This window comes from Protopterus annectens, chromosome 9.part0 (assembly GCF_019279795.1).
Source record: "Protopterus annectens isolate FY-2018-M chromosome 9.part0, PAN1.0, whole genome shotgun sequence".
NCBI lineage: Eukaryota > Metazoa > Chordata > Ceratodontiformes > Protopteridae > Protopterus > Protopterus annectens.
The window spans coordinates 506,588,740-506,602,661 of NC_056743.1; positions in this window are offsets into that span (position 1 = coordinate 506,588,740).

The following is a 13,922-nucleotide window of genomic DNA, read 5'->3' on the forward strand; positions in this document are numbered from 1 at the left end:
ATGTGTGAAGCATATGACACTAGTGTAAGTCCAGAGTTTGACATGTTTCCCAGAATGCATGACACAGGGGGTAGCACAACCACAACTCTGATGTACAGTACTCTGCAACATTCACCTTGTTTGAGCACGGTATTACACTTGCACACTGGAGATTCCTATAAGACAGAGATGGAGGTTACCAACAGTTACATCCACTTCACTGTATACTTATGTAGGTGTCATATTACAATAGAATAGTCAATACTGGCCTGATGCATCCCCCATGTGGACACAGATGTAGCGTGTGCTAGGCCTGTATTCACATGTGAGCCACCACCTGGTATGAGAAAAGGCCTACCAGCTTGCAAGTGAAACCAAAAACTCCTCAACCTTCATTCACTGCTTCAGTGTTGGTCACCTGGTCCACACCTTATGGTGGAACTGTCCACTGTTATGTCTCAAGCATACTGCTTTGCATGGGAGAAACAGCATATCTGTAATCCTCCTGTGTCCCTATTTTGGGATGTATTATGGCCTCCCAGTGCATTCACCTCCTGCAGAGTGCCCTGCCAGATCTGGCTCCTGGCATACAAATCAGCACCACCTCTGACCAGTACTTACATGCCATGCACGTGGAGTACCTGCAGCAGCACATCATTATCATAGCTTATGAAATTCTCAGGCATTGCCTGCCCCCCACCACCACCAAGTGGCCATACCTTTATCTGTACATCTACAGACAAAGCATGTCATTTAGTGGATGTATGGGTGCAGCTACACAATGCATGGGTTACTAACCAGGGAGTCCTCCCTCCATGTTCACCTGAGTATTGCCCTTGGTTACTATACCTGCTTTCCCTATGTGTACTCCAAACTACATTTATGTAGGGTGAATTTTGTCCCCCACACACACATACCATGGTATCCCATGCAATATCCTATGGCTACTACATTCCCCGGGTTTATATCATATGAGCGAATTACACAAATTGCAAACATTCATAATATCGAATGTACCGGACCTCAAAGTGCTTTTTCTGAGATTGCGGTACAATGAAGAATGGCATATTTGCCCTTTCCTCACTGTAATGCGATCTCAGAGTTGGAATGTATATATGTAGGTTCATAGGTAGGTACTAGGCTATTGGTCCTAGGGCTTATATAAGCCTAGCCAAACGGTACCCTGGCTTTTGCGACCCAAGAAAATTATTTTCCTGTGCCCCTGTCAAGCAGAGCCACAGAAGTGATCCCCGGGGTGAATTTCCTATCTCCTATCCAATCATCAAGATTTTTCTTTAAGAGTGCTAAGGAGGAACTTTGTTTGATATAGATAGGTAGTTTGCTCCAGAGTATGGGAAGTCTTTGGGACAGGAATCTATCCCTCCAGCATGTTCTGTTTATTGTGGTGACAAGGTTTAGGTCCCTAGAGTGTGTAGCTTGGAGGGATTGGGATTTCTTTAAGTTGAGCATATTCAACAGCTTTGGGTTTGACATAGCTTTGCATGTTAGGCAGAGATCGCCTCTGAGTAGGCGATATGCGACAGAGTAAAGCTGGAGTTTTTTTGAGTCAGTCTGTGTAGGGCATCTGTTTGAGGCCGGTAATCCTCTTTGTGAGGTATTTCTGTGGCCTTTCCAGTTGTTGTAGATGTCTTGTGAGGTACATACCAAAAGAGGCATTGTACTCTACAATGGGTCTAATGAGTGATGAGTAGAGGGGAACAATGACCTCTTTTTTTCCTGGATGAGAAACCTTTTGTGATGAGGTGTGCCACGTAGAAGGATTTTCTGACTACTGTGGCGATGTGATTATCAAAGGAGAGACTACTATCCACCTGTGTCCCAAGGTCTCTTATCACACTTTTGGTGTTAAGTAGACTACTGCCTATGTGGTAGTTCATGGGTACAGAGTTTTTACCAAAAGGGATGACAATGCACTTTTTGGCATTGAGCTTGAGGCCATGGCTTTGACACCAGGCATTTGTCTCAGTGAGGCCCTTTTGTAGGATGTCCACATCGTTAGGGGTTTTGATCATGGCTCCTAGTTTGTAGTCATCTGCGAACTTTATTAGCCAAAGACCTTCTGTGTTAGCCTGTACTTCAGAGTAGATACCAAACAGGAGAGGACCCAGGACTGAACCCTGTGGTACTCCACTTGTCATTGGTCTGAAGTTGGATTTAGAGTCTGCTACTTTCACAGTGTGGGTTCTGTCAGTGAGCCAGTTGGCAACCCATCTTGTGACATAGAGATTTATACCTAGTTTAGTGAGTTTATCTATAATTCCAAAGTGGGGGATGGTGTTGAAAGCCTTGGCGAGATCTAAATAGGCTGTGTGAACCACCTTACCCTCATCTACGGCTTTGGTGACCGCTTCAAAGAAGTCTTTCAGGTTTAGGAGATATGATCTGCCTTCTACAAACCCGAACTGGGTAGGGTCCAGAGTTTGGAGATTACCAATGTCATTGTTTAAAAGTTCCATGATGATACATTTCATAGCCTTGCGGACCAGGCTCATCAGGCTAATGGGGCAGTGGTTCCCAGGGTCTGTGGTGGCTCCCCCTTTGTGGAGTGGGATAACCATTGCTGTGCGCCATTCAATGGGCAGAAAGCCTGAGGTGAGGCTATGACTGAACATGGTACTTAGGTGGGGTGCCAGTTCATTCTGTAGTTCATGTAGAACTCAGCCTGGGATGTTGTCAGGTCCCATGGATGCTGTGTTCTTGGCTTTAGAAAGTGTATTTTTTACCTGTGCAGCAGTGATTACAAGAACTTTGCATTCTTCTGGTATAGAGATGGGCCCTTTAGAGGGTGAGAGAGGGGTAAGTTGGCACTGAACCTATCTGCCAGGATGTTGGCAATATCAGTTGGTTCTGTATATTTAGTGCCATTGTGCTGTAACTCAGAGCAGATCTGAGTGTTGTCATTGAGATTCTTGACATAGCTATGGAATGCTTTGTGGTTGTCTTTAGAATCAGTGGTGATTTTGTTTTCGTAACTAGCTTTGGAGGATTTTATGAGGGATCTCAGCTTCTTACTGAAGCAGACCATGGAGTTCCTCCAATCATGAGATTTTACTCTTTTTTGCAACAGTTTCTTTCTTATGTTCTAGAGTTTGTTTATGGCAGGGGACCACCAGATTGGCTTCCTTTTTTTAGAGGATAGCATCTTGGTTCTGTTAGGGATTGCATTATCCCTGCACTCGTGTAAGTGCTTATAAAGTGCATTTGTATAGGATTCAGCAGTTGTACCTCTATTGTTCGTCAGCATGGGTGTCATAAAGTTTGCCACTTCTGTCTTAAGAAGTGTGAAGTTGGCTTTGGAGAAATTTTTTACAATGGTTTTCCTAATGGGGGTGGGGGTGGGATGTGGATGTCTAGGATGATTAGCTTGTGGTTGGATCTGACCAATGAGGAATTGACCTCTGGTGTGGAACACCGGTTCCCCATGTTGGTAATGACCAGTTCTAGGATATTGCTGCCCCTGGTGGAGGTGTGGATAAGTTGATCCAAGGCGTTGAAATTTATGAATTCCAGAAAACGTTGAGCACAAGAGTTGGTACAGGAGTAGTTTTCCCAGTTAATGGTGGGATAGTTGAAATCGCCCATTATTAGGGTGTTAGGTTGTACCCTAATATTTTCCAGTGTATCAAGAAATGAGGAGTGGGAATCCTGGGGCATGGTGGGGGATCTGTAGCAAGTTACAATTTGGATTGCAGTCTTGCCCAGAGTTAGTTGCACTTGGATAATTTTGGCTGCATTATGCTGAGCAACATGCCTGGAGGTGTGGATATCCTTAATGAATATGGACACGCCTCCGCCTTTAGTGTTTTGGTCCAGGTTAGGTGGCCGAAAGGTGTGGTATGAATTATAGCCTGGTAATGCAAGGGTGCTCTCTGGAGCCTTGAGCCAGGTCTCTGTCACTGCCCAGAAGTCGACGTTCTCCATTTTAAGGAGTGCCTTGAGGAAGTGCATTTTGAGGTTTAGGCTTCTAGCATTATGTAGCATTACCCGCAGATTTTGCTTGCTTGTACCTGTTACAGTGTTGAATTTGCCATTTGAACCTTGCCTAAAAAAAGGCGCTATAGGGGTGGCAACAGCCTTAGCCAGTATTCAGAATCCCAAGGGCGACAGGTGCAGGCCATCTCTGGCAAAGCATCGTGGTTTGTCGATCATGTCATCCCAGGCAGACAGATACTGGATCCCCTTTGAATGACACCAGAAGCTTAGCGGGTGGTGTAGGGGGCACAGCCCCCCACAATAGGAAGTTCGAGGTCTGGTACATTCAATATTATGACTGTTAGTAATTTGTGTGATTCGCTCATATGATATAGACCCACATTCCCCACAGATATACACAGCTGCATTATGTGGCTGTGTTGTAGCAGTTCATATGCTGCATCTATTATAGTCTTCTTACTCATTTTGTCTCCCTTATGCAGGTCTAATTCTGCCAAAGAGGTAGTGCAGCTGTACTCACTTCAGACTCTAGCAACCACTGCAGCTGCAGCGGGGTCACTGTGGATCTCTGCATTTACCTGTCAGGAGAGGGCAGGGTAAAGGCTCCTCTGTTGGAGCCAACATGAATTTCTTTTTTTTTTTTTCTCATGGTGCATCTTTTTCTGCATCTTGATAGTGAACACTCCTCCTCCTCTGAAACTGGACAGGAGGCATCACCAGTACTGACTTCATCCCCACCTTACTTTTACCACTCTCATATGTGTCACTGTCCTGCCTCCCCCTCACCAGTCTGTATTTTGCCACAACTGTCAGTCTGTTGTCTATCTTAGGTTCATCGATGTGTACTAGGCTAATGGCCCTGGCACCTTTACAAGCCTAGCCATAGGATTACCCTGGCATCGTGCCATCCGGCCTTAGTTTCCAGTGCCTCTGTCAATTAGAGCCGCTGGAGTTATCCCCAGGGTGAATTTTCTATTTCCCATCCACTCAAGATTTCTCTTGAAGAGGGTCAGCAAGGTGCTCTGCTTGACATGTATGAGAAGTCTATTCCATAGCATGGGCAGTCTCTGCGTTATGAACCTGTCCCTCCAGTACATTCTGTTGATTGTGGTAATGAGATTGAGGTCTCTGGAACGTGTGGTGTGGAGGATTGGGATTTCTTCAGGTGTAGCATTTCAAACAGAGCTGGGTCATACATTTGTAAGTCAAGCAGAGAGCGCCTCTAAGTAGGTGATATGAGACAGAGAATAGTTGGAGTTTTTTGTCTGTCCATATAGGACAAGTGTTTAAGGCCTAGGATCCTCTTTGTGAGGCACTTTTGTGGCCTCTCCAGTTGTTGCAGGTGTCTAGAGCGGTACATGCCAAATGGGGAATTGTACTTGATGATTGGCCTAATGAGGGAAGAGTAGAGGGAGACAATGACCTCTTTCTTCCTGGATGCACAACTCTTAGTAATGAGATGTGCCACATAGAAGGACTTTCTGACCACAGTGGCAATGTGGTGATCAAAAGAAAGGTTGCTGTCAATCTGTATCCCCAAATCTCTTATAACGCTGTCTGTGTTCAGTGAACTACCACCAATGTGGCAATTCATGGGAACTGGGTTTTTCCCAAAGGGGATGATGACACATTTTTTGGTATGGAGCTTAAGGCCATGGTTCTGACATCAGTCGCTGGTCTCAGTGAAGCCATTCTGTAGGATGTCAACATCACATGGGGAGTTAATAATAGCTCCCAACTTGCAATCATCTGTGAGCTTTGTCAGCCAGAGTCCCTTCGTGTTGGCCTGGACTTCAGAGAAGTAGATAAATGGCTCAGCGCTTTCTGGAATTCATAAATTCCAATGCCCTGGATCAACTTATCCACACCCCCACCAGGGGAAACAATATCCTAGACCTAGTCATTACCAACATGAGTGACCAGTGTTCCACACCTGAAGTCAACTCCTCGTTGGTCAGATCCGACCATAAGCTAATCACCCTAGATATCCACATTCCACCCAACCCCCCCCCCCCTTAAGGAAATCACGGAAAAAAAAATCTCCAAAGCCAACTTCATGATTATTAAGACAGAAGTGGTGAACTTCATGGCACCCATGCAGATGGACAATACAGTTACGACTGCTGAATCCTACATAAATGCACTCTATAAGCACTTACACGAGTGCATGGATCGTGCTATCCCAAACAGAACCAAGACGCTATCCTCCAAAAAAAGGAAGCCAATCTGGTGGTCCCCTGCCATAAACAAACTCTACAATAGAAGGAAGAAATTGTTGCAAAAGAGGGTAAAATCCCATGAGTGGAGGAGCTCCCTAGTCAGCCTCAGCAAGAAGCTGAGATCCCTTATAAGATCCTCCAAAGCTAGCTATGAAAACAAGATTGCCACTGATTCTGAGGACAACCACAAAGCATTCTATAGTTATGTCAAGAATTTCAATGGCAACACCCAGATCTGCTCCGAGTTACAGCACAATGGCACAAAAATTACAGAACCAACTGATATTGCCAACATCCTGGCAGATAGGTTGAGTGCTAACTTTACCGTCCTCTCACCCCCTAAAGGGCCCATATCTATAAAGGAAGAATGCAGAGTCCCTATAATCACAACTTCACAGGTAAAAGCAGCACTCTCTAAAGTCAAAAACACAGCATCCATGGGACCGGACAACATCCCAGGCCACGTTTTACACGAACTTCAGAACGAACTGGCTCCCCACCTAAGCACCATATTCAATCATAGCCTCACGTTAGTCTTTGTGCCCACTGAATGGTGCACAGCAACAGTTATCCACTCCATAAAGGGGGAGCCACCACTCATCCTGGGAACTATCACCCTATTAACCTGACGAGCCTCATCTGCAAGACCATGGAATGTATCATCATGGAATTCATAAACAAAGACATTGGTAACCTCCAAACTCTGGACCCCACCCAGTTCTGGTTTGTGAAAGGCAGATCTTGCCTTCTGAACTGGGTCGACATCTTTGAGACAGTCACCAAAACCGTAGACGGGGGTAAGGTGGTTCACACAGCCTATCTTGACCTCGCCAAGGCTTTCAACACCATCCCCCATACTGGAATTATAGCTAAACTCACTAAACTAGGTATAAATCCCTATGTCACAAGATGGGTTGCTAACTGGTTCACTGACAGAACCCACACTGCAAAAGTTGCAGACTCTAAATATGACTTCAAACCAGTGACAAGTGGAGTACCACAGGGTTCAGTCCTGGGACCTCTCCTGTTTAGTATCTACTTCTCTGATGTACAGGCTAACAGAGAAGGCCTCTGGCTAAAGAAGTTCACAGATGACTGCAAACTAGGAGCTATAGTCAAGTCCCCAAATGATGTGGACATCCTACAGAAGGGCCTCACTGAGACAGATGCCTGGTGTCAGAGCCATGGCCTCAAGCTCAATGCCAAAAAGTGCATTGTTATCCCCTTTGGTAAAAACTCTGTACCCATGAACTACCACATAGGTGGCAGTCTTCTTAACACCAAATGTGTGATAAGAAACCTTGGAAACCAGGTGGACAGTAGTCTCTCCTTTGATAATCACTTTGCCACAGTAGTCAGGGAATCCTTCTACATAGCACACCTCATCACAAAAGGGTTCTCATCCAGGAAAAAAGAGATCATTGTTCCTCTCTACTCGACACTCATTAGACCCATTATAGAGTACCATGCCCCTTTTGGAATGTACCTCACAAGACATCTGCAGCAGCTGTAAAGGCCACAGAAGTACCTCACAAAGAGAATTACTGGCCTCAAACATATGACCTACACTGATCGTCTCAAAAAACTCCAGCTTTACTCTGTAGCATATCGCTTACTCCGCGGTGATCTCTGCCTAACATATAAAGCTATGTCAAACCCAGAGCTGTTGGACATGCTACACCTAAAGAAATCCCAATCCCTCCGAGCTACATGCTCTAGGTACCTAAACCTTGTCACCACAATAAACAGGACATGCTGGAGGCATAGATTCCTCTCCCAGAGACTTCCCATACTCTGGAACAAGCTACCCATCTATGTCAAGCAAAGTTCCTCATTAACACTCTTCAAGAAAAATCTTGATGAGAGGATGGGAAATAGGAAATACACCCCAGGGATCACTTCTGTGGCTTTACTCGACAGGGGCACAGGAAATTAACTTTCTTGGGTTGGCGTAAGCCAAGTAACTTTTTTTGGCTAGGCTTATTTAGGCCCTTGGGCCAATAGCCTAGTACCTACCTGTGAACCTATACTACCAACGAACACACTATTAAACGCCAAAGTTTAATGCAAAGCTTTCGGGTTAACCACCCTTCATCAGTACATGAAGGGTGGTTAACCCGAAAGCTTTGCATTAAACTTTGGTGTTTAATAGTGTGTTTGTTGGATATGTTTTGTGCAGTACTACCAGTAGTTTAACAACTTATACTACCAAACAGGAGAAGACCCAGGACTGAACTCTGTGGAACTCCACTCATGACTAGTGAGCAGTCTGACTTGGAGTCAGCTACTTTCACACTGTGGGCTCTATCTGTAAGCCAGTTTGCAACCCACCTAGTGATATAGGTGTTGAAGCCTAGCTTAGTGAGTTTTTCTATGATTCCTGAGTGGGGAATGGTATCAAAGGCCTTGGCCAGATCAAGGTAGGCTGCATGAACCACCTTGCCTTCATCCACAGCTCTGGTGACTGACTCAAAGAAGTCAACCAAGTTGAGCAGGCATGATCTACAATTCACAAAACCAAACTGTCTGCGATCCAGAGTTTGGAGATTCCCTATAGCCTTGTTTATTAGGTCCATGATGATGTGTTCCATAGCTTTGCATATCAAACTCCTCAGGCTAATGGGGCGATAGTTCCCAGGATCTGTAGTTGCTCCTCCATTGTGGAGAGGGATGACTGTAGCAGTGTGCCATTTGGTAGAGACAAAGCCTGAGGTGAGGCTGTTATTGAACAGGGCACACAGGTGAGGTGCCAGTTCATTTTGTAGTTCATGTAGAACACAGCCAGGGATTTTGTCAGGTCCCACAGAAGCTGTATTCTTGCCCTTGGACAGTGCTGTTTAACCTGTGCAGCAGTAATACTGGGTGCCTAGCAATCTACTGGTATTGTGATTGGTCCTTGGGAGGGGAGGGATAACATTGGCACTGAATCGGTCTTGGGACATGGTTGGGGACCTATAGTAGGCTACGACCTGAATCGCTGTCTTACTCAGTGTTAGCTGCACCTGAAGTATTTCTGATGAGTTACATTGGGCTACCAGTCTGGAGGTGTGCACATCCTTTATGAATATGGAAACACCACCACCTTTGGAGCGTCGGTCCAAGTTCTGGGGCCGAAAGATGTGGAATGAGTTATAGCCTGGTAGTGCAGGGGTGCTTTCTGTTGTCCTGAACCAGGTGTCTGTTACAGCACAAATGTCGATGTTCTCCATTTTAAGGAGTGCTTCGAACGAGTGCATTTTGAGATTTAGACTTCTAGCATTGAGCAGCATGACCCTCAGATTGCATTTGTTTGTAGCTGTTACGGTGGTAATTTGGTCTTTGGAACACCGCCTAAAAAAGGCACTATAGGGGTGGCAAGAGCCTTGGCCAGTATCTGGAATGCAGGCCATCTCTGGCAAAGCATCGAGGTCTGTCAATCATGTCATCCCAGGCAAACAGATACTGGATCCCCTTAGAATGACACCAGAAACTTAGCCAGTTGTTGAAATCAATCATTTTCTGCTTGTACTGTGGTATCATTCTGGGTAATGGTAGGATGCTGCTCAGGGCTAGGGTCATACCCACCTGGGCTACATAATCCGAGAGCTCCTCCATGTCTCTTTTCATGTAGTCCAGGGAGGTACAACTCAGGTCATTCACACCTACATGTACTATGACAGAGTCATATTTGCACCTGCTGAGGGACTGAGTGCATGCTTTATGTGGTGAATCCGGGTGCCTGACAGGCAGCTCACTGTTACTTTCTCTTATTCAACCTAGTGAGTCGGACATCAGTGTGCCTCACTATCGAGTCACCTATGACTAGTGTGCTGGACATGCTGTTTTGCCTTAGGGGCTTTGGTTGAGTGGCACATTGTTTAGGAGAGTTATGTGTCTCGTGATTAGTGTTGTATTGTGGTGTTGAGTGTGTTTCTGCCATTGAGGTCTCTGCTGTTTGCGTAGATTTTTATTGAGAGCCACCGCTCTTCTATGCTTGTCCTCAATAACTACCTGACCTTCTCCAATCATTAGCGGATCGGGTTCTGCTGTGGTGACCCCTAACCGGGAAAAGCCAAAAGAAGAACAAGTCTCTCTCTTAACCCTCCCTCCGTGCGAATTACATTTCAAGAGAAAGTCATGTATTATTTCCAACTCAGGTCAAACAAACAGATTCTGGAAGTCCTAAAAGAGATCTCTCAATATCAAGCCATCACACCAAGTTTCAGAGAATTATGCGGTGCAAGTCTGCTTGCCTTCTCTTAGTGGGATGGGCTGTTACAAAGATATAATTACATACCCTTCACTACAGAAACCAATCTACAGATTTAATGTGCATGATGATACATATACTACAATGCATAAAGAAAAAAAATGACATGCTGGACAAATACAGCACCTTTATCCAATAGAATGACATTACTTTCTACATTAAAATATTACATACGGGGAGCCCTTTTCAACAACTCGTGAGAAGGCAGCAGCCTGTCTCAACAAGAAATGTCAATTCGCATTCAACCTGAAGAAAACAAAAGCATTTTCAGGGCTCTAGCAGCTTTCTCAGACAGTTTTCATCCACGGCATCTCTAAATTATTATAGAGAACATTACTATAATATGGTATATAAACAAGCAAGTCAGAACAAGAGCCTTCTAGCTGTGTAAAACATGTTCTTTAGCTTCTAGCAGTTCATATATCAAGTTGACAAAATCAGTTTGCAGATACCTTAAGCAGAATGATAGGTAATGCACAGGAATGAAATTCTGAACAGGAAATATTTAAAGAAATTGAAAATAAAGTTTAGTATACTGATTTGTTACACACAGACACACAGACACACGCACACACACACACACACACACACACACACACACACACACACACACACACACACACACACACACACACACACACACACACACACACACACACACACACACACACACACACACACACACACACACACACACAAACAGTCAAATCAAGATGTGTTGCTCCACATTCTTTGTGAGCAATGTAGGAATATATGTAACTTTTCTTCATGGATTCAAACCTTAATTTATGCCTTCCCTCCATTTTCTCTAATTTTGAAGATACTGCTCAAGGCAAAACAAGACAAACCCAATCTAATCCTAATAGCTCCCTGTTAGCAATGACAACCATGGTATTCTCGGGTAATAAGCTTGTTTACTCTCCCATTATGACTTCTGCCTCCACATAAATATTTAGTGAAACAACAATATGACGAAGTATTAAATCTCAGTCTCAGATCTTTGGGTCAGTCATCCTGGTGGAGAGGATTTTGATTTCTAACAGCACTTTCATTTCCATCCAAGTACTAAACATCTTAAAGAAGGTGAGGGCACAAAATATTAGAAAAGCTTGCCAAAGTGGAAATTTGTTTCTTGGACTATGCCACAAGCTCTGGATTCTGTATGTTTTCCATGATTATTAAGTGCATTATCCATTTATTTGATTCAGACTTGGCTTATTCATCCATCAAAGATCATGTCTCTACAGTCTCCGAATGTGCATCCACTTTCCACACACAAATCTACAACTTTTTGTTCAGGTCTTTTTAATGGACTTCATGTCTAGTGCTACAAAGAAGAAATATTTCTCCCACATGGAATATGAACTTTATTTTGTAGAAGTTGACTTTATCTTCTTCTTCTTAAAGCACTTTCCATTGAAAGAGCTTTTGTCCCAGTCAACTGGAGTCTGGAGCTAGAAGCTTTAATGTGTAATCCACTTTACTTAATGTTTCATAAAGAAAGGGTGCCAGTGAAGATCATTCAACTCATTCATTCATGTCAATAGCTGTATCATAAGTCAATAACTCAGTCTGTACAACTGCAGTTCTTTTACTCAAACTGTCAAAGTGAAGGGGGATTTCTACAGCATCTGTTGTACTGGCAACTCAAATATTACACTAGAAGACCTAATGAATTCAGGAAAACTGATAAGCTTTTTGTTTCATTCAAGAAAGGGAAAGAAGGCATATCAGTCAATAAATGGACACCGAATGGTTGTCTCACTGTATTGCCTTTTGCTGTGATTAGGATAGGAAACGGAAACCTTTGGAAATCACAGTAAGAGTGCATTCCAGTAAGGCAGCAATGACATTAGAAACATTTCCACCACTTCTAGATAAAACACTGCAAACTGGAAGTGCAGTCCAGAGTTAACTCAGGATTTAGCATGGCTGTAGTACAGGAGACCCCGTGGGTAAGTATTTGAAATGTCAGGACTTGCTCTAGCAGAGACTCAATGTCCGAAAGAGCGGACTTACATATACCAAGTCTGAGATGTCATTTCACTGTATATTCCCTTTTCTCTGAGATATGACAATCTATGAGTTGGTATACAAGTTTGGGGGCTATGGGATCTTGTCCCCCACATGGGCAGGTGCAGTGGAGGCTTGTACCAACACCAGCAAAAAGAAGTTTAAAGGAAAAGGATTTTCAAGTGTCACTCTACTTTGCGTTTTCAGTCTTTTTTTCAACATTTTGGCACTCACCATTTCAGTAGCAGTCTACCTCCAATAACTATGCTAACACTTTTGTCAATCTACTTGTTCCAGTAGCCCTCCTTACAGGTGATAGTAAATTTGTCTAATGTACTTCCCATAACAATTAGCCATGAGGAGAGGTCACTGTAACAGTAACGCTACCCTCCTTTCAAGCACTTAAGAATACTGTATACAGTTTCATTACAATTGTTTTGTTAGGGGGGGTACATGGATACTGTTTTTCGATTCTTAGTATGCTAACTACAGTGGTATACTCTAAATGTACTTACCTACGAGGGTAAGAAGGGGATCAAAAAACAGAAGAAAGTTCCTAGCAACACTAGCTACATTTTAGTGACTTGCATGCTAACCAAAGTTCCATGAAAAGATGGTATGAGACTACTGTCCCTTTCATAAGAATAAAGGTATAGATGATGAAGTCTTTGGTTGGGAAAAGAGGAGCACATAATGTGGATAAAGGTACATGTTATGATCCACTGCTACAGTAACTTATTGATGAAGGACAACTTTTATGGTAAGTACCGCGTAGAAAGGTATGTTTCTTTAGTATGTCAAAAATACTGAATCTACATGATGAGATATAGCTACACTTCAATTTGTCAATATTACTGAACTTATTTCTTTTCTATTACTGTTACTTGTCTCTGTTTATTACTTCTGCTGTACATATTTAATGTTGTGCCTTCTTCTTGTTTTGCTTACCTGCATGTCTCAATTTTCAGAGTAAAGGAACATATATTGACATCACACACACCTAGACCAGTAATAAGTACAGCTGTACATATTTGTTCTGAGTTATTTCTCTAACTTCATCTTTCTTTGCTACATTGATACTAAGGGATCTTTATGCATCAGACACTTCAGTTGCCGTCACTAGTTGTGGTACACGTTAGCTTACAATTATGCCCATCTTTCCTTGCTATCCCTGATTATCCATAATGCATCATTACAAAGCCTGTAAGGGCGCTGTCTTAATCTGAGCCTACATATAGCCTTTCAGCTCTTGGTATTCATGCATACCTAACACAAAGGATTATGCTCTGGCTGCTGATCAGAAAAAGTTTATGTATTCAGGAAATTAATCTCAAGATACTCACCTCAAGAATGAAACCGGAGAGGTGAATTTGTTGAAATCCATTCCACCGATTATTCTTTTATAATGCGTAGGATTTTCTTTTTCCAACATCACTGCTGGTTTCACTAGATCTTTTTATTTGAGTCTTAGCAGTCATTTCTGTTAAACAACTGCTATTTCCCTTTGT